Below are 23,580 nucleotides of genomic sequence, written 5' to 3' on the forward strand. Positions count from 1 at the left end.
ATCCACGGCAAAGAGTAGGTGGCTGCAGGCTGCAAACCAGAAATTCCGAAACTGGTGTAAAGCATCAGAGGACTCACAGATATACGTGGGGAGGGATTGGACCGAGGAGAGAAGATTGAGTCAATGTAAGAAGAGGTGAGTTCTGTGGGGTAGGACCAGGCTGAAACAATGGGTCTGCCCGGACAGCCCTGACTGTGGATTTTTGAAAGAAGGTAGGAGCGAGCTTGCAGGCTTGGGGGACTATCAGCTTGGAGGCAGTGGTGGTGAGGCCACCAGATGAAATGAGATCAGTTGGAATCCACATGGGGTGAGCCTGAGCTGGAGGCAGTCACTGAGTAATGTCATCGGGGTTTTGGAAACAAGTTTTAGCAAATACCTGGTCAAACACAAGGAGTGATGGTGAAAATATGTTGGCGGACAAGAAGACAGATTTGAACAGAAATCCCATCAGAGAGAACCTGTCCAAGGTGGGCATGCTTAAGAAAGAAACTGTAGGAGCTGTGGATACTGTAAATCAGGAACTAAAGCAGAAGTTGCTGGAAAAGCTCAGCAGGTCTGGCAGCATCTATGAAGAAAAAAAATCAGAGTTAATGTTTTTGGTCTGGTGACCCTTCCTCAGAACTGATGTTAGCTGTGAATACATTGGTTTATATGAGGAAAATAGGGAAGGTGATGTGGTAGAGAATAAATGATAGGACAAAGAATAGTGCCCAAAGACAAAGAAGAGCAGTTGGATAGACAAAGGTGTTGATAATGATCTGGCTAGGAGCTGTTAATGGGGACTGTTAGTCACTCTCAATGGGTAGTATGTAATGGTAGGCTGTATGATGACAAGGCCTGGTGTGTGGGGTAGGGGACCAAGAAACGGGAGAGTTGAGGCTCTAAAATTATTGAACTCAATGTAAGCCCGGAGTGCTGCAGGGTCCCAAAGTGGAACATGAGGCGTTGTTCTACCAGCTTTTGTTCTGCTTCACTGGAACACTTCAGCGAGACTGAGACAGAGATGTTGGTCAGGGAACAGGATGGTGTGTTAAAGTGACAGGCAACTGTAAGATCATGGTCTTTTTGCAAGTAGAATGTGGATTTTCTGTGAATCAGTCACTCAGTCTACGCTTTGTTTCTCCAATGTAGAGGAGACCACATGGTGAGCAATGAATGCAGTAGACTAGATTCTGGGAAGTCCAGGTGAAATGTTGCTTCAATAAGATAATATCTTATTCAAGTCAAAACTGAGTTTTGAATTGGAATCCAGTTTCTGAATTGGAAATAATCAGTGGTCTCTGAATTCTGGAGGTGCACAAACTCTCAACAGTCTGTGTCTATATGCAGGAAGACCTGGAAACAATCCAGCCTTGGGCTGATAAGTGGCAAGAAAGTTCCAGGCAATGATCATCTGCAACAAGACATTAAATGGCATTACCTTGCTGAATCCCTTACTATCAACATTCTGGAAAGTACCATTGATCAAAAACAGAACTGGATCAGCCATACAAATACTATGGATATGAGAGCTGGTCAGAGGCCAGGAATTTTGTGTATCTCAACCCCTTTCTTCCCAATGTCTGCACCTCATCTTCAAGACACAAGTCAGGAAATGTGATCCATGTACTTGGATAACTGCAGTCCCAACACCATTCGAGATGCTTGACATCATCCATGTTAAAGCATCCCACTTGACTGGCACCCACCCACCACCTTCAATGTTCATTTTCTTCAGTGGCAGAGTATTTACCATCTACAAGGTGCTCTGCAGCATGTCACCAAGCCTTCATTGTCATCACCTACCCTACTTCTATCAGCTAGAAGGACAAGGGCAGCAGATGTCATGAGAACAGCAAGATTCCCTCCAAGAAGCATGGTATTTTGACATGGGATTATACCACTGTTCTTTTGTTGTTCATAGGTTAAAATCTTGGGATTCCTTCGCTGACAGCATTAAGAATGTACCTACGCCACAAGTATTGCAGTTGTTCAAGAAGGCAGCTCACTATCACCTCTTCTGTGACAATTAAGCAAAAATGTAGGTGTGGCCAATGACACCAATATCCCAAACACAGATATTAGAAAAAATATTGAATGGCTCAGTATTGTGTTAGGAAAATAATTGTAAAGAGAGTGAAAAGGCACACTATGTCTGAGAGCTAAAAGAATTTCAAAATATTTGAGGGAAGTCAGTTATGGACCAGAGCAGACCCCCTCAAAATATTTTAAGTGAGTAGCCTAAACCCTCATGTTTTCTTATTCTAAAGGCAAATATAAAGTGCTGTGTTCCAGATGCAATTCGACTGGTCAAACTATTTGATGTCAAGCAAAACATATTTTAATCAAACACTATAGTTAAAATACGACAAAAGAAAGGACTTAGAATAACTTAACTCTATTGGAAAACTTAACAGAGCAAAAGAGATAATAGCTATTAGTAAATAAATCTTCCAATATATTAATATCTCCTAAACACATCCCTTGGCAAAACTTAGAAAATAGACTCGTCTCACAGGTAACTCCAGCAGCCCGGAAGGAAAAACATCAAGAGAAAACTGAGAGACAGCAGCAGCCAGGAGGCATTTACTGCAGCTTCCAACCCTGTTGAGATCCAACAGCAACAGCTTAAAGCTGAACCTTAAAAAAAACCTAGAAATCCTGATCTGAGAGCTGGCTCCGGCTCTTCACATTACCACACACTGCTCAGCACCTCTCATTCAATCTCTGTCTCAAAAGTAAGCAGGACGATAAAACACCTCCTAAAGCCACTGCTTTGTCGCAAGTCTCAGTGTAACAAACTGAAGGAATATAGAGTCAGAAACTGTGTTGTTGCATTTGCTTAATAGATGCAAAATGAATGCAGCAATAGCCAATTAAAGGGGGCAGAGGTATAGTGCTGGAACCACAGATAAGCTGGTCAGGGCTTTTTGTTCAGGTAGCCAGATAGATAACTGACGTGGACCCATTCCATGCTTTAATATTGAAGTAAGGATTCTACGCTTATTTCTGAGTTGGATTTGAAAGTTTGCTGACAGGAATTAAGCTTGTACTTTGTATTGCACAATTAGTCCGGAGAAGTCTACCCAGCACTTCTGAAAGTGACCAGTTCATACTGCTGGTAAAGGCCTGGAAGGTTTCTCCATTGATGAGGAACTGCTCAATGCAGGAGTGTTACTTCTAGCCTCGTGAATCAGCTACAAACTGTTGGTAGGGCCATCTTTACTGCCTTGCCCAGTCACCAGATACCTGATCAACTGCTGCCCAGTTCCTAAATAAAATTATTGTTTAAAAGCGCAGCCATAAAGTAAAACAACAGATATTGTCCTTGAGGTAACTCGGAGATCATGTTGAGAAATTATTCCTCAACTCCTCGCCTCCCAAAGTCACGCAGTAGAGCATTTGAAAAGACAGGCCAGTCTAACAGTTAGGCATTGCTTGCAGCTAAACCTTAACAATTATACGCTTGATCTTGTTACTGGTATATGTAATGTTGTATATTAGCTCATTTTTATGACTGCCTATCTATGATTTATTAAACATCTTCTATCCATCTGCATTTGCTGTCCACAAAACTTGCTGCTATCTTTTTGTCAACCTTCCTGTTTTGATGCACTCTGTTTAACTATCCACTTGTACTGATCACCCAGTAATTAAATAATTTGACCACAGGGTGGCAGTATATCATCCTTTCCCAAAGACGATCAAATGTTTTCTGAAAATTTTGCATCACAGACATCTTCAAATGTTGTTTATTGTATGTGTGAAGGAGAGATATAACTGTGCAATGAATCCGTTTCTATTGTAGTTTTTGCTCTCTAACCTACAGAAAAAGTATCAAGCTAAGAGAAAATTTCATAGTGTTAGCTTACGTTTAGAAACAAGACTAATGTTGGTACCAGCTAATTATTTCACATGTATTGTTGAAGCATAGCAAGGGTTAGCCTGATGGCCAAGATTTTGAGCTGGAGTGAGGTACATGCACAGATGAAGTTTCTTTCCTCTTTAGTAAAATGCAAGTAAATAAAAAGAATATGAAACATTCTGAGATACTTTATAGAAATATTAAAGAAAGCAAAGTGTTTCACCAAGCCACATGGAAGGTAGTAGATCAGATGACGAAAAGTCTAATTGAAGAGGTAGAAGAAAGAAAGTGAAGGCAAGAAGCCAGAGAGAAATACGGTAATGTCAGAAATCCGGAGCTTGTGCCTAGACAATTGACGGCATGGCCACCAATGGTGCAACATTTACGATTGGGGATGCAGATATGTAGGAGTGTGGCTATCTCGAAGAGCTGTGGGGTTTGAGGAAATGAGGGGAAGAGAGGAGCAAGGTCATAGAGGGATATACAAATAAGGTTGAGATTTTAAAATCTCAACACGTCTAGACCAGGAATCAATGAGGATCAATGGGCATGGGCAAAATGAGAACAGGGCTTGCTGTGAGTTTAGACACAGATAGCAGAGTTCTGTATTATCTCAAGTTTATGGAAAGTATACTGAGACACCAGCGAGGAGTGTGTTGGAAAAATCAAACCTAGGGATAATAGAAGTATAGATTGGGGTTTCGGAGCCGACAAGCTGAAATGGGCCAAAATCAGACAGTGTTATAGAGGGAGGGTCTAAGCAATCTTAGGGAATGGTGTGATGTAGATGCTCACCTTGGGGTCAAACATGACGCCAAGATTACTAAGAGGAGCTGAAATGGATTCAGTGGAAATTTAATTCTGAAAACCAGCAGAACCTCCCAAAGAAATGGGCAGCAAGTGAAGTTTACAGGCTTGATAAGTGAGTGGATGGAGACTGAAAAGTGAGTCCAAGCAGACTAAGCTTCATGTTACAGGAGTTAAGCAAGTTGATGAATAGGGAGGAGGACAGATAATGATGAAGCTTAAAAGGCTATTCAGAGAAAAGGAGTAAGAGACATGATAGCACAAGGAGATGGAAAGATACATTAATGATTTGTGAGAGAATGGGAAGGAAGACACTGTAGAGCACCACTTCCTTTGGATTTCCAGTTCAGATTGATCCTGAATCCATTGATGAGACTTTTCCTTGTGACACCAGACATACCAAAAAGAATAAAAACCCAGAGTGAAAAGTAGAAGGTAGAGTATTGGGGTGGGGTGGGTGGGGCGTTGTAAAAGGAGCTTTAAGGAGAGAGAGAAGCCATAAAAAGAGGAAGTCAGCGACTGAAGCACAAGAGGAACTGCAGTGCGAGGGGTTTTAGTGCTGTAGCATTAGAGACATTGAAGAGAGAGCCGTGTTGTCTGACCTGCACAATGATGTGAGTGATCAAAAAGTAGTGCGTAAAATCGCCAGGACATCATAAGTTGTTTCTTTATTTTTACTCATTTCTGTCATGTCTGTAGTTGTTAAATCTTTTTTCCTCTCTCCTTATCAGGGCCTAGCCAGCTGTCAACCTTCTGTCTCCTCTTAAAACTCAGAACTACTTGAATGTCCATAAATGGTGCTCTGTTTGCTCAGTGGCATAATACCAAATCTTTGAAAGGCAGGGGCCTTGGCTAATTTTGTGTTTCCTCCTGCTCCAAACCGTGACTGTTGCCTTGCTCCTCAGTTGTTGCTCTTGGCTCAGTCTAGGCCTTCAATGTAGCCACTTGGGGCAAGTTACTTTAACTGTGCTGCTGAGATCAAAAGGCAACCAGATCACTATTTTTAACATTGCTCAACCAACATTCTTCTCCTCTTCAGCCTCTACTCAGGAATCCTCAATCTTTTAACCCACTCTTTTTTTCACTTTGCTGATACTCTCATCCTTCCTAACCTTTATCCAACAATCCATTCCCAAAGTCTTTAACCACATTTTACTTCCCTAATCATCTAATTCTGCCTAGTTTATGGGTTCTATGTTCCTCCCTTTCCCTTCTCTCTGTCTAGCCTCTTCTAGCCTTCAATTATGCAAATAACACAAAAATGTCACAACCCCGTTTTCATTGTATTGCTGGTTTCAATTGTATTTAAACTAAAGACTGTTTGCTATTCACTTCCCTAGTATAAGAACATAGGACTTGTAATACTTTAGAAATCTTATTTGTAGTGCCACCTCCTTGCTTTCCTTTGCTATTGCATACCAGATGTCATGTTTCAGATATCACCATTTACCACATATCCCCATCTCAATGCAATCACCTTGGGAAATCTCTGATGTTGTGTTAGGCATATATACATTGGGTTGGACTATAGGTTCCACTCACAAAAGGGAAAGAAAATCAGAAAATGCTGAAAATACTTCGCAGGTAGTTGCACCACCTGAGGAGAGAAACAGTACTCAGTGGAAATTTCTCTGACCATCTGGAGCTTCTGAGGGGGAAGGCAGTGGGAGGCAAGATTTCAGTGTCCTAATGATGGGGTAAAGTTTTATTGTAAGTTTGAGACCCTTTCAGGGTGGTCAGATTTTCAATTCTTCATGGTTTGGAACCTCTTTTACATTAATTACCATGTCATAAAAACTCATTAGCACCCAAGACCACTTGAGTTATATTAATGGCCTCAATCCTGTTAGCCAAAAATAGAAAACAACATTCTTCAGCTATAATGGGAACTGCAGAGGCTGGAGAATCCGAGATAACAAAGTGTGAAGCTGGATGAACACTTGGGGGGGGGGTGCGTGGGAATGGGATACTCTTTGTCAATTCAGTGTGGACTTGAAGGGCTCAATGGTCTGGCCTCCATGTTGTAGGGATTCTATGATTCCCATGCAAGCGTACGGTCAAAAGCCATCGGATGTGTATATTCTGTAAATTTTGACGAAATGCCAGTGGCATGGTAATGCGTGAGTGTGTCGTTGCTCCTTTCACATTTTACGTGTGATCTCTGACAGGTGTAAGAAGACATAACATTGTCGTGCGAGTAGTGTTACATTACCAGCTGCAAAAGGAGCGACTCTGGTGGCGATGCTTGGCATGCATCAACTGTGTGATAGAGGCCACCGTACAATGTTCACGCACACATTCATAGGAGCATAAAGCATGAAGCATTGAGCAAAGGGACAGAGCACTGTAGGTCATTCATCCACTAATGGCACTGGAACTAGGATCGCTTGAGCGTTCCATGAGTGATAACCTCCGCAGTGACCTCTATCCAGGCTCTAGTCATCAACTGAGGTGTCTTTTTGCAACTATCCATAAGGAACAGGGCTTCCTTTCTCACCTGGGCATCCTTCCACAGAATCACTAAAGTTTATGCTACTTTTTGCCTGGTCTGTGACATCTCAGAATTGGGTAGGGCTAAATGTTGTGATACTCCCACATTACAGAAAATGAAGTGTTGCCTGGGTGCCTTTCAAATATGCAATCAAAATGCCGGCACCCTGAAGGTTCCAAGGGGACAGAGCATCATGCCCACCCCACAAAATGCGGTGTTTAACCTGTGTTTGCATCTGCTCCCAAGTGTAAGTCCCTCCTGCTTTACACTCATCTCAAATTTAGCCTTTAAAAAAAAATAAACTTATGCCTAATGTATCAGATCTGTGATCTTTCCTCAAAATTGCTTTTTGGTATAGAAGGTGAGATTGACAGAAATCATGTGGACAAAAGAGGGAGCAAAAGCAAAATAGAAAATGAGACTGACAGGTATAAAAAGAGAGAGTGAACAGTAAGAGGGAAGAAAACTTGTTTAATAGGAGCAACTCTTTTTCATCATGTAAAGTATCATCTAAATCTTACAGGAACAAAAACAGAAGTTGCTGGAAAAGCTCAGCAAGGTCTGGCAGCATCTGCGAAGAAAAAATCAGAGTTAACATTTCAGATCCAATGACTGGATCCAAAACATTAACTCTGATTTTTTTTTCCCTTCATAGATGCTGCCAGACCTGCTGAGCTTTTCCAGCAACTTCTGTTTTTGTTCTGGATTTACAGCTCCGCAGTTCTTTTGGTTTTTATCTGAATCTTTCAGTTGTGTTACAGACTTGATGGTTAGCCGTTTCAATCTGTCACTCTCGAAACCTAAATTTAGCCAGTAATAGCACTCAGCAGTACCTAGAATGCAGAGAAAAATGAAACTAATTTTGATAATGGAGTTTCTAATAAGACCTTTATGAGCAGGATAATCAGACTTTCTTGGTTTTGATAATGCAGTCTGTCTTCATCAGGCTTCTACGTCCAATCTGTAATGCAAAGTGCATACATCTGTTCTTGTATAAATTACTCACAGGTCAAAACTTTCAGTCCACAATACAAATGGAAGCCCATTGCCATTTGAAGCCTATTTTTTTCTAGGAAATGCTAAATAGATTTGTTATTTATAGGGGTTACTAGTAATTTAAAGATTGAAAAAAATTGAATCCCCTGTCACTCAAGCTTTGTATTGATCTGGTTTTACAAATCCATTGTCATTTTTATCTGCTTTCTGACCTAAGATCTCAATTTCTTTTTCATGCCCTGTAAATAAGAGATATTTACTTATATGATTGCATATCCACCATCAACCAAAATGTGTTCTGTGGCTTTTAAGATGTGCTTCAAGTATTAATTGAAAATATAATTGACTGAGCATATTTCTTACAAATAAGGAACAAGAGGAGGCCACTTGGCCCTTTGAGCCTGCTCTGCCTTTCAATGGGATCATATCCTCTCTGACTGTAATTTAGTTTAACCTCCGCTCTCTGAATATCTTCACTTTTTGGAAAGAACAATTTGGAATGCAAACGACTGGCTACATCAGCAGCAATTGTATATTTGCAAGGAACAAAGCACTTGGATGGAGACCTCAAACCTACAACACTTTCAAAGAGATGTCAAGCCAGTTTCTGGGTGAAGAAATATACACTGGACTTGAACACAGGGCCTGAGATAATTTGCCTCCGAAACAACAGCTTTTTCTCATGGTCTCCGTTCACCACCACCCCACCCTGCCACCCACACTCCCTGCAACACCTCTTGAGATTTTGAGAGTTGAAAACATAATAGAAGATGTGACTACCACAAGTAGAGGGTTCCTCAGTAGGAAATACAGAATTTGCTGTCAGTGTCTTCAGAAAATAGATTCACTAACAACATGAACAACATCAGAAAGACGCTACACGCCCCGACACACTCATCACACTACCCTACATCAGGAACACATTGGAACTCACCATAAGACTCCTACGACTGCTGGGCATCAGAGTGGCACACACGCCCACGTCAACCCTACAACAACTGCTCATCCGAACTAAAGACCCACTCCCTGCCATGGACAGGACAAATGTCACCTACAAGATCCCCTGCAGAGACTGAGAGAAACACTACATGGGACAAACAGGCAGGAATCTAACAACAAGGGCACATGAACAGCAACTGGCTACAAAAAGACATGACCAATACTCACTCATCTCAATCCACGTGGACACGGAGAACCACCACTTCAACTGGGACAAAACCAAGATCCTGGGACAGGCTCGGCAGAGGCAGGCACGAGAATTCCTAGAAGTCTGGCACTCCACGAAGCATGCTATTAATAAACACATTGAACTCGACCCCATATAGACTCCACTGCAAAGGAAAACTGAAAGTGGGGCAATTCATCTCAATGGACTCCAGAGTTTAAAAAACCAGGCGGGAAAACACACCAACATTTCATCGGAGATGTTACCCAGCACAGTAACAAAATGTCTGTGAAACAAGAAACCAGCTCAGCGAGCCAACCAACTTCAACACCCACAACCCGAGCTACAAATCTACTCCAAAACCTTGCAGATTCACTTAGCCATAACTGATCCAGGAAGGTACCTGAGTATCAAAGATTTCATGCTGTTTGGCCATAGACCAACATTTGGAACAGTTGTGATCAGAGATAATGGGAACTGCAGATGCTGGAGAATCCAAGATAACCAAGTGTGAGGCTGGATAAACACAGCAGGCCAAGCAGCATCTCAGGAGCACAAAAACTGACGTTTCGGCCTCTGATGAAGGGTCTAGGCCTGAAACGTCAGCTTTTGTGCTCCTGAGATGCTGCTTGGCCTGCTGTGTTCATCCAGCTTCACACTTGGTTATTTGGAACAGTTGTGTACATTTTATTTTATTTGAACTGTTGCTTGGCCAAAGTACCTTTCAAGATAATAGCCTGCAGAGATTTTTTTCCCCAGTTTGATGGTTGTGTGTATGAGTATTATTTTTCATAGTTGTCTATTTATTTACAGTCTAAAATTTCCATTAATCTTTACATTCTGCTTGAATAAGTAAATTTTGTAATAAGCAATGCATGCTTCTAATACTGAGCTATGTACAGTTTGATGAAATTGGCAATATTAATTCTTTTTTTAGATTTAAACTTTGTTATGACCTTTGGAGACATGGGACAAGGAAGGGGATCAGTTCCTCACAACACTATACTAGTGTTTCAGTTGCCTCAACTAAGTGGTCATACTCTTTGATCAGGAATGTTTGTAGAAATGAACAATGGTAATAAACTCCCCTTCATCTTTATCTGAAAAGGCCATTTATGGATTTGCCTCATTCCGCGCCTCAAACTTTGCATTCAGTCGGGATCATGAAGTGCACTAGATTTAAATGCATTTGGTTTAGTGCTGCAAGTGTGTTTTGTTGTGAGTCGTCTTTATTTTGATCACGATTGTAAAAAAAGGAATTTGTTGTTGACCATTGGTCTGCTTGTCCTCATTGGTCAGTGTATTCAGTGCAGGAGTTGGGGTGTAATGTTGTTATGTACAGGACATTGGTAAGGCCACTGTTGGAGTACTGTGTAAAGCTCTGGCTGCCCTGCTGTAGAAAGGATATTATTAAATTGGAAAGGGTACAGAAAAAATTCCAGGATGTTACTGGGACTGGAGGGTTTGAGTTATAAGAAGAGGCTGAATAACTTGTCACTTTTTCCCTGGAGTGTAGGAAGTTGGGGTGACCTTATAGGGGTATATGAAATAATGAGGACCATGGATAAGCTGAATAGCAAATGTCTTTTCCCGAGGGTAGAGGAGTTCAAAACTAGAGGGCACAGCTTTAAGGGGAGAGGGAAAAGATGTAAAAGAGGCCTGAGGGACAACAACTTTTTTCACACAGAGGGTGGTGTGTATATGGAATGAACTGCCAGAGGAAGCTGTTGATGCTGCTCTGTTTGCAGGTACATGCTTATGAAAGGTTGACAGCGATGTGGGCCAACACATGCAAATGGGACTAGTTTAGTTTGGGAAATTTGTTCAGCATGGATGAGTATGACTGAAGGGTTTGTTTCCATGCTGTAAGGCTTTGACTCAGAGCCTTTCCTGTACGAACCACGTAGACACGGCACAGCTGGACTGATTAAAAGGCATCTTTTGAATGAAATGTTAAACTAAGGCTAGTCCACACATTCAAGTGGATGTAAAAGCTTTAACGTAACATAGTAAAAACTTTTCTAAGAAACAGCAATTAGCCTTTAATAGAAATCCAATGTTCCAGAATTTATATGTAATTAACAACCAGTTATGAACTTATCTCAATCACAACAGTTATCATGGATTAGATCTCAGAATGGACCAAAGCTCCGTAGAAAGCTAATATTATGGCCTTAAAAGGACTGTGTCAATTAAGAGTTTAGAAGTCCCTTTCAAGCCTGTAGGACAAGATTTCTTTTAAGATGGTATATTTATGGCTTGCATGAAATGTCACCACTATTGTTATAAAATGAAATATCATCTGATTTACTATGAGTAGTACCACTGGAGATCCGTGGTACATCAATTCATTCGGATGATGAAATTCAAACAGGAAAGGAGAAAAACAATAGAAAAGTGGCTACCTGGCACTGTCTTTGTTCCTATAAATAGACTCCAGGTGAAATTAAACTGCGAATATCACCAGTTATTTCAGTTTGGTCATTAACTCAAGTTAAATTAATCTAATCAGAAACAAATAGGGAAAGGGAATTGGGACTAATCCACCTCAAATATGTTTCATCTGTTAAATTTTTGAGGCTTAAAAATGGACATTTGGGGCTCTTATAACACATAGGATCCCAGCTAGGACCAACCCTGCTCCAGAGATGTCATGACATGTTTCAACAGGTGATTGAAAAGGATCTAAAAAAAAGGACCTGTGTTCCTAACTTTCCAGTTTAGCAGTTGAGATATGTACCTGTCTTGTGCCAGAAATGCACCCAACTGCCATATCATATTGGGCTCCCCCTTGCATGTCTTGGGCACAGTGCAAAACATTGCTTAAAAATACGAAATAAAATTTGTAAGTAAGGGGGCCTTGCTTATTGTACCATATTTTTGTTGTGCTTGCAGAAAATGATTTGCTATGGATTTATATGGGTTTCAGCAAGATGTTTGACAAGATCCCACATTGGAAGAGTGATGAAGAAGGTAAAAGCACATGGGATCCAAGGTAACTTGGCATATAGGGTCTAAAATTAGCTTAGTGGCAGGAGATGGAGTGTACTGGTTGAAGGCTGTTTGTGTGACTGGAGACTGGTGTCCAGCAGTAGACTACAGGAGTCAGCGCTGCATCCCCTATTGTTCATGATACAGTTCAAAGGTGTAGATAAGAATGTTGGGGAGACGGTAAGTCCACTTGCAGGTGACATGCAGATTGACTGTGTGGTGGACAGTGAAGAAGAATGTCTTTGGTTTCAGAGGATATAAATAGTTTGGTCTGATGGCAGATCAGTGGCAGATGGAATTTAACCCTGATAAATGTGAGGTGATGCTCCTTGGAAGAAGTAACAAGGTAAGGGAGTACTCAATGAATGGTAGGACACTAGAACGCTGAGAGTAACAGGGATCTTGTGGTGCTTGTCCACAAATTCCTGAAGATAGCAGGACAGGTTAATAGGATAGTTAAGAAGCCAGACTAGCCACTTACCTTTATCAAGTGAGGCATAGATTATAAGAATAGGGAGGCTATGTTGGAGCTGTACAGGACTTTGGTTAGGCCAGAGCTGGGGTACTGTGTGCAGTTCTGGTCACCCCATATAGGAAGGATGTGATTACATTGGAAGGGATGCAGAGGAGATTGACCAAGATGTTGCCTGGGATGAAGCAGTTTAGTTATGAAGAGAGACTGGATAAGCCTAGGTTATCTTTTTTTGAGCAGAGTACGTTGAAGGGAGGCCTAATAAGATGTTTAAGATTGAGAGGAGTGGATAGGGTGGATTGAAGGCACTTGTTCCCCTTAGTTGAAGGGTCAATGACAAGGGGACACGCTTTAACTGTGTAAGGCAGAAGCTTTAGAGGGGATTTGAGGAAACATTTTTTCACCCAGAGGGTTGTGGGGGTCCGGAGTACCCGGATGTGGGTTTCAGGTGTCATACATTCAAGTCTTTAGGCCTAGTGAGGGAAAGTTGGACTAATGTAGATTCAATCTAGCTTTGGTGGTACAGATTTGATGGAGTGAAGAGCCTCCCCTGTGCTGTATGATTCTATAATTACTTAGAAAATTGTACAGTTAATCACCTGGGGCCTTTCATCAATGCTATTTAAAGGATTTCTCTACCATGTGCAACACATGCTAGTTTCTGTTTTTGTCCTTGTCGAGTCATAGAGTCGTACAACATTAAACAGGCCCTTCAGCCCACCGTGTCTACGCCAACCAACAAGCACCAAACTACACTAATTCCATTTACCTGCACTTCGCCATACCCTACAATGCCCTGGCACCTGAAGTGCTCATCCACCTCATTCTAAAATGCTGCGCGAGTACCTGCTTCCATCTTCCCCTCAGGCAGCATGTTCCACATTTCTACCAGCCTCTGGGTAAAGAAATGTTTTCTTTAGACCCTCTCCAAACCATTTACTCCTCAGGTTAAACTTCTGCCTTCTAGTCTTAGATGTGTCTGCCATGGGGAAAAGATTCTCTTAACTTACCCTGTCTACACTTGTCATAATTTTGTATTCTTTAATCAGATCCCCTCCTCAGCCTCTCTACTGTGAGGAAAACAAACCCAGCCTATTCAGTATCCCCTCCTAACTGAGACTTTCCATCCCAGGCAACATTTGCTGAATCTCCTCTGCACCCTCTCCAGTGCAATAACATCCTTCTGATAGTGTGGTAAGCAGAGCTGCAAGCAGTATTCCATCCGTAGCCTCATTAATGTTCTATAAAGAGGATTTTGACGGTGCTGACTAGTTTAAAAGAAGTTTCACAACAGACTCACTGCAATCTTGGGTGGGGGGAGGGGGTCAGGTGGATAGGTGTTTTGGGCTGGTGGAGATGGAAAACAGCCGAAAAGATACAAGTGAGTACATGCAGTTGAGAGAAGAGAATGGACAAAAGCACTGTACAAAAAGCCAAAACTACAGGATGGCCTCCTTCTGAGGTCTGCAGCACTGCAATGATATCTAGAAAAGGTTGAAGACACTGAATACTTCAAATGCCATGAGCCCTGACACCATTCCCATCAATATCACTGAAGACTAATGCTCTGGAGCATGTCATGTCCCTAGCCAAGCAGTTTCAGTGCAGTTACAACAATGGCATGTACCTGACATTCTGGGAACTTTCCCAGGTATTCCCTGCTTACAAAAAGCAGAACAAATCCAATGTATATTAGATTAGAATAGATTCCCTACAGTGTGGTAACAGGCCCTTTGGCCCACAAGTCCACACTGCCCCTTGAAGCATCCCACCCAGACCTATCTCCCGATAACCCACACACCCCTGAACGCTATGGGCAATGTAGCATGGCCGATCCACCTAACCTGCACATCTTTGCACTGTGGGAGGAAACCGGAGTACCCGGAGGAAACCCACGCAGGCACGGGGAGAATGTGCAAACTCCACACAGACAGTTACGCAAGGCTGGAACCGAACCCGGGTCCCTGGCACTGTGAGGCTCCAGTCACGACCACTGAGCCACCGTGCCACCCCAAAGTAATTGCTGAATAGGCCTCCTCTTGATCTCCTCCAATAGGAGAGAATTGAGCCATTAACCCTCGACAATCAAGGCCATAACATCACTGAATCTGACGCCATAAATGTCCTGTGGGTTACCATTGTCCAGAAACAGAGCTTGACGAGCCACATAAATAAAACAAAGAACTACAGATGCTAGAAATCTGAAGCAAAAGCAGAAATTGCTGGAGAAACTCAACAGTGACTGACGTGTTAACTCTGCTTTCTGTCATAGAAACATAGAAGATAGGAGCAGGAGGAGGCCATTCAGTCCTTCAAGCCTGCTGCTCCATTCTTCACGATCATGGCTGGTTGTCCAAGTCAATAGCCTAATCCTGCTTTCTCCCCATTCACCCCAGGTGCTATATCTAGTTGCCTCTTGAATACATTCAATATTTTGGCATCAAGTACTTCCTGTGGTAATGAATTCCACATGCTCACCATTTTTTGGATGAAGAAATGTCTCCTCATCTTCATCCTAAATCCTCATACTGTGACCCCTGGTGTGGATACAGTCACTATCAGGAACATCCTCCCTGCATCTAACCTGTCCAGTCCTGTTCGAATTTTATAAGTCTCTATGAGATCCTCCCTCATTCATCCGAAACCTAGCGAAAACAATCCCAACCTAGTCAATCCCTCCTTAAACATAAGGCCTGCTATCCCCGGAATCAGCTTCGTAAAACTTTGCTGCACTCCTTTGAGAACAAGAGCATCTTGCCTGGGAAAAGGAGAGCAAAACTGCACATGATATTCCAGTGTGGTCTCATCAAGACCCTGTAAAATTGCAACAACGCATCCCTGCTCCTGTACTTGAAATATCTCACAATAAAGGCCAACATACCATCTGCCTTCTTCACCCCCTGCTACACCTGCAGACCTACCTTCAGTGACTGGTGCACAAGGACACCTGCTGCACGCTCCCTTCTCCCAAGTTACAGCCATTCTGGTATCAGTCTGCTGCCTTGTTTTTGCTTCTGAAGTGAATAGCCTCACATTTATCCAAATGATACTGCATCTGCCATTGATTTGTCCACTCACCCAACCTGTCAAGATCATGCTGACAGATCTCTGCAGCTTCTTCACAGTTCACCTCTCACCCAACATGTATCATCTGAAAACTTGGAGATATTACATTTTGTTCCCTCATCCAAATCATTATTATATATTGTGAATAGCTGGGGTCCCAGCACCGATTCCTGTGGCACCCACTAGTTACTCTCTGTCAATTTGAAAAGGATCCATTAATTCCTACTCTTTGTTTCCTCTCTGCCAAACAGTTTCGTATCCATCTCAACATACCCCAATTCCATGCGCTTTAATCTTGCACATTAAACTCTTACGTGGGACTTCATCAAACACTTTCTGAAAGTTCAAATATACTACATTGACTGACTCCCCCTTGTCAACTCTACTAGTTACATAGAACATAGAACATAGAACATAGAACAGTACAGCACAGAACAGGCCCTTCAGCCCACAATGTTGTGCCGACCATTGATCCTCATGTATGCACCCTCAAATTTCTGTGACCATATACATGTCCAGCAGTCTCTTAAATGACCCCAATGACCTTGCTTCCACAACTGCTGCTGGCAACGCATTCCATGCTCTCACAACTCTCTGCGTAAAGAACCTGCCTCTGACATCCCCTCTATACTTTCCTCCAACCAGCTTAAAACTATGACCCCTCGTGCGAGCCATTTCTGCCCTGGGAAATAGTCTCTGGCTATCAACTCTATCTATGCCTCTCATTATCTTGTATACCTCAATTAGGTCCCCTCTCCTCCTCCTTTTCTCCAATGAAAAGAGACCGAGCTCAGTCAACCTCTCTTCATAAGATAAGCCCTCCAGTCCAGGCAGCATCCTGGTAAACCTCCTCTGAACCCTCTCCAAAGCATCCACATCTTTCCTATAATAGGGCGCCCAGAACTGGACGCAGTATTCCAAGTGCGGTCTAACCAAAGTTTTATAGAGCTGCAACAAGATCTCACGACTCTTAAACTCAATCCCCCTGTTAATGAAAGCCAAAACACCATATGCTTTCTTAACAACCCTGTCCACTTGGGTGGCCATTTTAAGGGATCTATGTATCTGCACACCAAGATCCCTCTGTTCCTCCACGCTGCCAAGAATCCTATCCTTAATCCTGTACTCAGCTTTCAAATTCGACCTTCCAAAATGCATCACCTCGCATTTATCCAGGTTGAACTCCATCTGCCACCTCTCAGCCCATCTCTGCATCCTGTCAATGTCCCGCTGCAGCCTACAACAGCCCTCTACACTGTCAACGACACCTCCGACCTTTGTGTCGTCTGCAAATTTGCTGACCCATCCTTCAATCCCCTCATCCAAGTCATTAATAAAAATTACAAACAGTAGAGGCCCAAGGACAGAGCCCTGTGGAACCCCACTCACCACTGACTTCCAGGCAGAATATTTTTCTTCTACTACCACTCGCTGTCTTCTGTTGGCCAGCCAACATCTTTATAGAATTCCAACAGATTTGTCAAGCATGATCTCCCCTTTATAAACCCATGCTGACTCTGTCTGATCCTACCACTGATTTCTAAATGCTCTGCTATAGAATCTTTGACAGTGGATTTTAGAATTTTCCCCACTGCCAATGTTAGGCTCACCAGTCTATAATTCCCTGTTTTCTCCCTACCTTCATTTTTGAATATTGGAGTGACATTAGCCACCTCCCAATCTGCTGGGACTGTCCCAAAGTCGATAGAATCCTGGAAGATGGCCATCAATGCATCCACTATTTCTAGAACTACTTCCTTAAGTGCTCTGGGATGTTGATTGCCAGGCCCTGAGGATTTAGTGGCTTTCAATTCCAGACATTTTCCCAGCGCCTTTTCTCTATTAATATTGATTTCCCTCAATTCATCCCTCTCTCTAAATCTGCATCCTCCAACAATTCTGGTATTTGATTTGTGTCCTCTTTTGTGAAGACAGAACCAAGGTACATATTCAGTTCTTCCATCGTTTCTTTGTCCCCTATTATACATTTCTCTGTAGAGGACCTACATTTGTCTTTTTGTAACCACGTAAATGCCCTGGTTACTAACGCAAGTCAGAGGCTGGGCATTCTGTGACGAATAACATGCCTCTTGGCTCCCCAAACTTGTCTACATTTACCTGGCAAATGTCAGGAGTGTGATGGGCTGTTCTGCAATGCCTGGATGATTACAGTTCCAATAACACTGAAGGTAGTTGGTACCATCCACAACAAAGCAAACCCTTTGTCAACACAGCACTCATCACATTCGATGTTCACTCCTTCTACCACCAATGTACAATGGCAGTAGTGTGTACTGTATACACCATACACTGCAGCAACACAATGAAGTTTCTTTGACAATGCCTTCCAAATCTGTAGCCACCCACCTAGAAGGGCAAGGGAAGCAGACGCATGAAAACACCACCACCTACAAGTTCCTCACCACCTTGACTTGTCAATATTGCATCATTCTTTCATTATCATGAGTTCCAAATATTCAACCTTCCATCTCAACCGCACAATATGTGTGTCTACACCAGATTGTATGCAGCAATTCAAGAAGATGATCATGATGATCTTCTCAAGGGCAGATAGGGATGGACAACAAATGATGGCCTGACCAATGATGCCCATGTTGAATATTGGAGTGACATTAGCCACCTTCCAATCTGCTGGGACTGTTCCAAAGTCGATAGAATCCTGGAAGATGGCCATTAATGCATCCACTATTTCTAGAGCTTGTCCACATTTACATGGCACATGTCAGGAGTGTGATGGACTGTTCTGCAGTGCTTTCTGGAGGTAGTTCTTCCACTCAAAGTACTTTTCCTACAAAGCAATTGAATCAGAAAGTGGGAGGCCTGTTTTGAAGACAAATGACAAAGTCCAAACCCTTGGCCCTTCTGTTATAATTGCCTCTCCACCTTCAAAACCAACACCAGCCTGGCCACTGCACAGCAAACCCCTGAACCCCAGCTCTAGCACATGGCTCTCACTGTTGTCCAGGAGCATTGACTCCCACAGCCAAGGTGGATGGTGCTCTGCAGGTCTCACATGGAAGCAGCAGTTTTAGTTGGCATGGTCTCTGTGCTGTCAAATCACAGAAGTGGGATGCATCAATCAGATTAGAATTAGATGGTGGATACTGTTGCCCTTGCCTGATTCTACAAAATGACCCAGATTCATCTCCCACCTTAACAACCAAACGCTTTATCTGGAGAAGTATTGAAGGCCAGAATTACTCAAGGAAGAGGTTGATTAAAAATATCTCCAAAAATCCAGGCTTTTCTCCACGGCCTTGTAGATTGAAAGTAAAATAAGTCAAATATGCAATATTTGTATAAAAAGCTGTTGCAGTTATGTTCAAACAGTGTAAATCAAATTTTAGGTTAGAGAATATTTTAACTTAATTGACTCTCATTCTTCTTACTTCAATATTTTGATTAAAATTGGCTAAATTGACTTGTGTTAAGTTCTTTATAAGGTTTCTCACTATGAAGCCTAATGAATTTTCTGGCCCTGTCTCTCTAAATTCACCTCTGTAATTACCTAGACCCCACATCCAATTCTGCCCCATCTTGCCACTGCTGTTCCTAGGATAATATATGTGCTAAAATATACAGCTCCCCGGCCCCTACACTGTGTTTAAAAGCAGGCTGTGCACCTGGGCAAGCACTGGCATTCTGAAGCTCCTTTGCTCAGTCAACGATGGAGTCTGAACATGTCAGAAAAGGAAAAGTTAGCGCCACAGATCTTCAACAAGGTCCTGAAGGTCCTGGTGGCTGAGGTGGTTCAAAAAAGAGGCTATCCTTTTCCTTGAGGATGGGTATAAGAGAGTGTTTTTCAACGAAAATGTGTACTTCAGGTATAATGGGAACTGCAGATGCTGGAGAATTCCAAGATAATATTTTCTGGTTCCGTAGGCAGGTGCTGAGGAAGGTGATGTGGCTGTGGAACAGTCCCTCTTCCGCACCTACACAGGCCCCAAACCCCACCTCTTCCTCCGGTACATTGATGACTGTATCGGCGCCGCCTCTTGCTCCCCAGAGGAGCTCGAACAGTTCATCCACTTCACCAACACCTTCCACCCCAACCTTCAGTTCACCTGGGCCATCTCCAGCACATCCCTCACCTTCCTGGACCTCTCAGTCTCCATCTCAGGCAACCAGCTTGTAACTGATGTCCATTTCAAGCCCACTGACTCCCACAGCTACCTAGAGTACACCTCCTCCCACCCACCCTCCTGCAAAAATTCCACCCCCTATTCCCAATTCCTCCGCCTCCGCCGCATCTGCTCCCACGATAAGACATTCCACTCCCGCACATCCCAGATGTCCAAGTTCTTTAAGGACCGCAACTTTCCCCCTACAGTGATCGAGAACGCCCTCGACCGCGTCTCCCGTATTTCCTGCAACATGTCCCTCACACCCCGCCCCCCGCCACAACCGCTCAAAGAGGATCCCCCTAGTTCTCACACACCACCCTACCAACCTCCGGATACAACGCATCATCCTCCGACACTTTCGCCATTTACAATCCGACCCCACCACCCAAGACATTTTTCCATCCCCACCCCTGTCTGCTTTCCGGAGAGACCACTCTCTCCGTGACTCCCTTGTTCGCTCCACACTGCCCTCCAACCCCACCACACCCGGCACCTTCCCCTGCAACCGCAGGAAATGCTACACTTGCCCCCACACCTCCTCCCTCACCCCTATCCCAGGCCCCAAGATGACATTCCACATTAAGCAGAGGTTCACCTGCACATCTGCCAATGTAGTATACTGCATCCACTGTACCCGGTGCGGCTTCCTCTACATTGGGGAAACCACGCGGAGGCTTGGGGATCACTTTGCAGAACACCTCCGCTCAGTTCGCAACAAACTACTGCACCTCCCAGTCGCAAACCATTTCCACTCCCCCTCCCATTCTCTAGATGACATGTCCATCATGGGCCTCCTGCAGTGCCACAATGATGCCACCTGAAGGTTGCAGGAACAGCAACTCATATTCCGCCTGGGAACCCTGCAGCCTAATGGTATCAATGTGGACTTCACCAGTTTCAAAATCTCCCCTTCCCCTACTGCATCCCTAAACCAGCCCAGTTCGTCCCCTCCCCCCACTGCACCACACAACCAGCCCAGCTCTTCCCCCCCACCCACTGCATCCCAAAACCAGTCCAACCTGTCTCTGCCTCCCTAACCAGTTCTTCCTCTCACCCATCCCTTCCTCCCACCCCAAGCCGCACCCCCATCTACCTACTAACCTCATCCCACCTCCTTGACCTGTCCATCTTCCCTGGACTGACCTATCCCCTCCCTACCTCCCCACCTATACTCTCTCCACCTATCTTCTTTACTCTCCATCTTTGGTCCGCCTCCCCCTCTCTCCCTATTTATTCCAGTTCCCTCTCCCCATCCCCCTCTCTGATGAAGGGTCCAGGCCCGAAACGTCAGCTTTTGTGCTCCTGAGATGCTGCTTGGCCTGCTGTGTTCATCCAGCCTCACATTTTATTATCTTTCTACTTCAGGTTGTGCATTTGGTTGTTCATTTGCTTGATAAGCTGGTTGTTCCATGGTATGCAGATGTTTCATTACTGTTTCAGGCAACGTCATCAGTGCGACCTCTAATCAAAGTATTGGTGTTCTGATCAATTCAGGATTTATATGATCCTCTGGAGTGGTGGGTTTTGTCACTTCTGGTTCTGTTTCTCAGTAGTGGTCTGTATACAGAGTCTACTTCTATGTGTTTGTTAAAGGAATCCCATACTGAGAACCAGGCCTCCAGAAATTCCCTTGCATGCCTGTTGTTCACTTGTCCCAGTATCGTCACTTCATCCTAGTCCAACTGATGGCCCCCATTGTCTGTGTATATCGAGATAACTGGATATTGGTTGTATCTGTCAGCACTGACAGTAAACTGGGACAAAGTGACAATACTGGGACAAGCAAACAACGACATGCAAGGGATATAGTGGGAACTGCTGATCTTGGAGAATCTGAGATAACACAGTGTGAAGCTGGATGATCACAGCAGGCCAAGCAGCGTCAGAGGAGCAGGAAGGCTGACATTTTGGGTGGACCCGAAATGTCAGCTTTCCTGCTCCTCTGATGCTGCTTGGCCAGAAATGCAAGGGAATTCTTAGAGGCCTGTTCTTAACATAGGACCCCATTAACAAACACATAGAAATAGACCCCGTATACAGACCACTGCTGAAAAACAGAACCAGAAGTGACAAGATCCACCACACCAGACGATCATATAAATTCAGAATGGAGCAGAACACCAACGCTTCGATTAGAGGTCGCACTGATGACTTTGCCTTGAATGGTAATGAAATGTCTGCATACCATGGAACGGCCAGCTTGGCGAACAATCAAACAACTGCAGAACAAAGAGTGTTGCAGATTCTGTCAGCCTGGCCTGAAGTCACAATCTGAGTCATTGCCATCTCCAGAAATGCAGATAGAAGGTCAATGACCTTCTCCCCTCTGCCAGGATAAGTGCCACACTCTTCTCTCTTCCACCTTGTATTCACTGTAACTCTGCTAGTGCATCATCTGTGAGCAGGGCTCTTGCTCTGTCATTCTTATTATTGCACACCTTCCCTCGCTTGCTGTTGTTTCCTTCCTACGTCACTAACCCTGTACACTCACTGTGCTTTCTCCTCAGTCCTTCAGCCAAAATTTACCACCTTTCCCCAATGTGTACCAGCACTAACAGACATATCACCCACTGTTATTTCACTCCTTGACCCCTTTTTGGCTCACTATAGAAGAAAACAGTGCAGAGAGTTCTCAATGGTGCAGAAATGACAAACATTTGTGTCCTTAGCCCCTGCATGGAGATACTTCCAGTCCTTGCAGAAGACTGAGAGTTGCTCCTGTGGAAATGCAGGAATCTCCATGATCATGCCAAACGAGTAAGTGCCACCTATCATTCTATTGAAATTCTCATATTAAACCCATTCAATCATGGCACACCATATTTAACTACTAGCCATAGCACCCTCTGTCTCTTTTGGCTCGCAAGATCCATTAGCCTGCTCTCAATCTCTATGGAGAAATGACCAACACACCAGATATGCCATCCTTGACCTCTTGGGACAAAAATGCAGACGCTTAGGAGGACGTGTGGGCTAGGCTATCTCCTGCTTCTGCTGCAGCCCAAATACAGCTATCCCACATTTAGGAATCGCAGACATAGAGAGTGTGGCTACACAATGTGAAGAGCACCTCACTGTGACAGGTTCACAGCTGACCACGGAAGAAATGGCTCAGGCTGCTGACGTTCAGACAACTGCCAGAGACCAGGGGCCTGCTCAGCCTCAGGCAAGAGACGACCCTGTAGTTTCATTAATTGGGGACTTCGTTACCCTATGCAAAGGGTGGAATAGTAGAGGCAGACAAGCATTTAGGATGCAACAGGCTCATTTTCCAGAAGCTGCCTCAGTAGAGTGAATCCTGCGACTGTCTCATTGGCTCCATGGACAGGTTTGTGGATGCCAAGGGGACTCAGGCCCAACACCCATAGTGGCTACTGCTGGAGGTGTGCTCACATCTCACAGCATTGCTCCATCCATTTGTTCCCAGGGCCAAAGGCATGACAACAAAAGGGATGGAGAAACTCGACCCTGGTCCAGTTACCCCTCCTGAAAAAGAGAGAGCATGTTGCCTGGAGGCACCCAACCAGAGGTGGAAACACATAGAGGGCCTGTGACCAATGTTCTTTCCGTTTAATAGCCTTATGTTTGGTGTTTGCTGTACTC

Source organism: Stegostoma tigrinum, chromosome 30, assembly GCF_030684315.1.
Source record: "Stegostoma tigrinum isolate sSteTig4 chromosome 30, sSteTig4.hap1, whole genome shotgun sequence".
Classification (NCBI taxonomy): domain Eukaryota; kingdom Metazoa; phylum Chordata; class Chondrichthyes; order Orectolobiformes; family Stegostomatidae; genus Stegostoma; species Stegostoma tigrinum.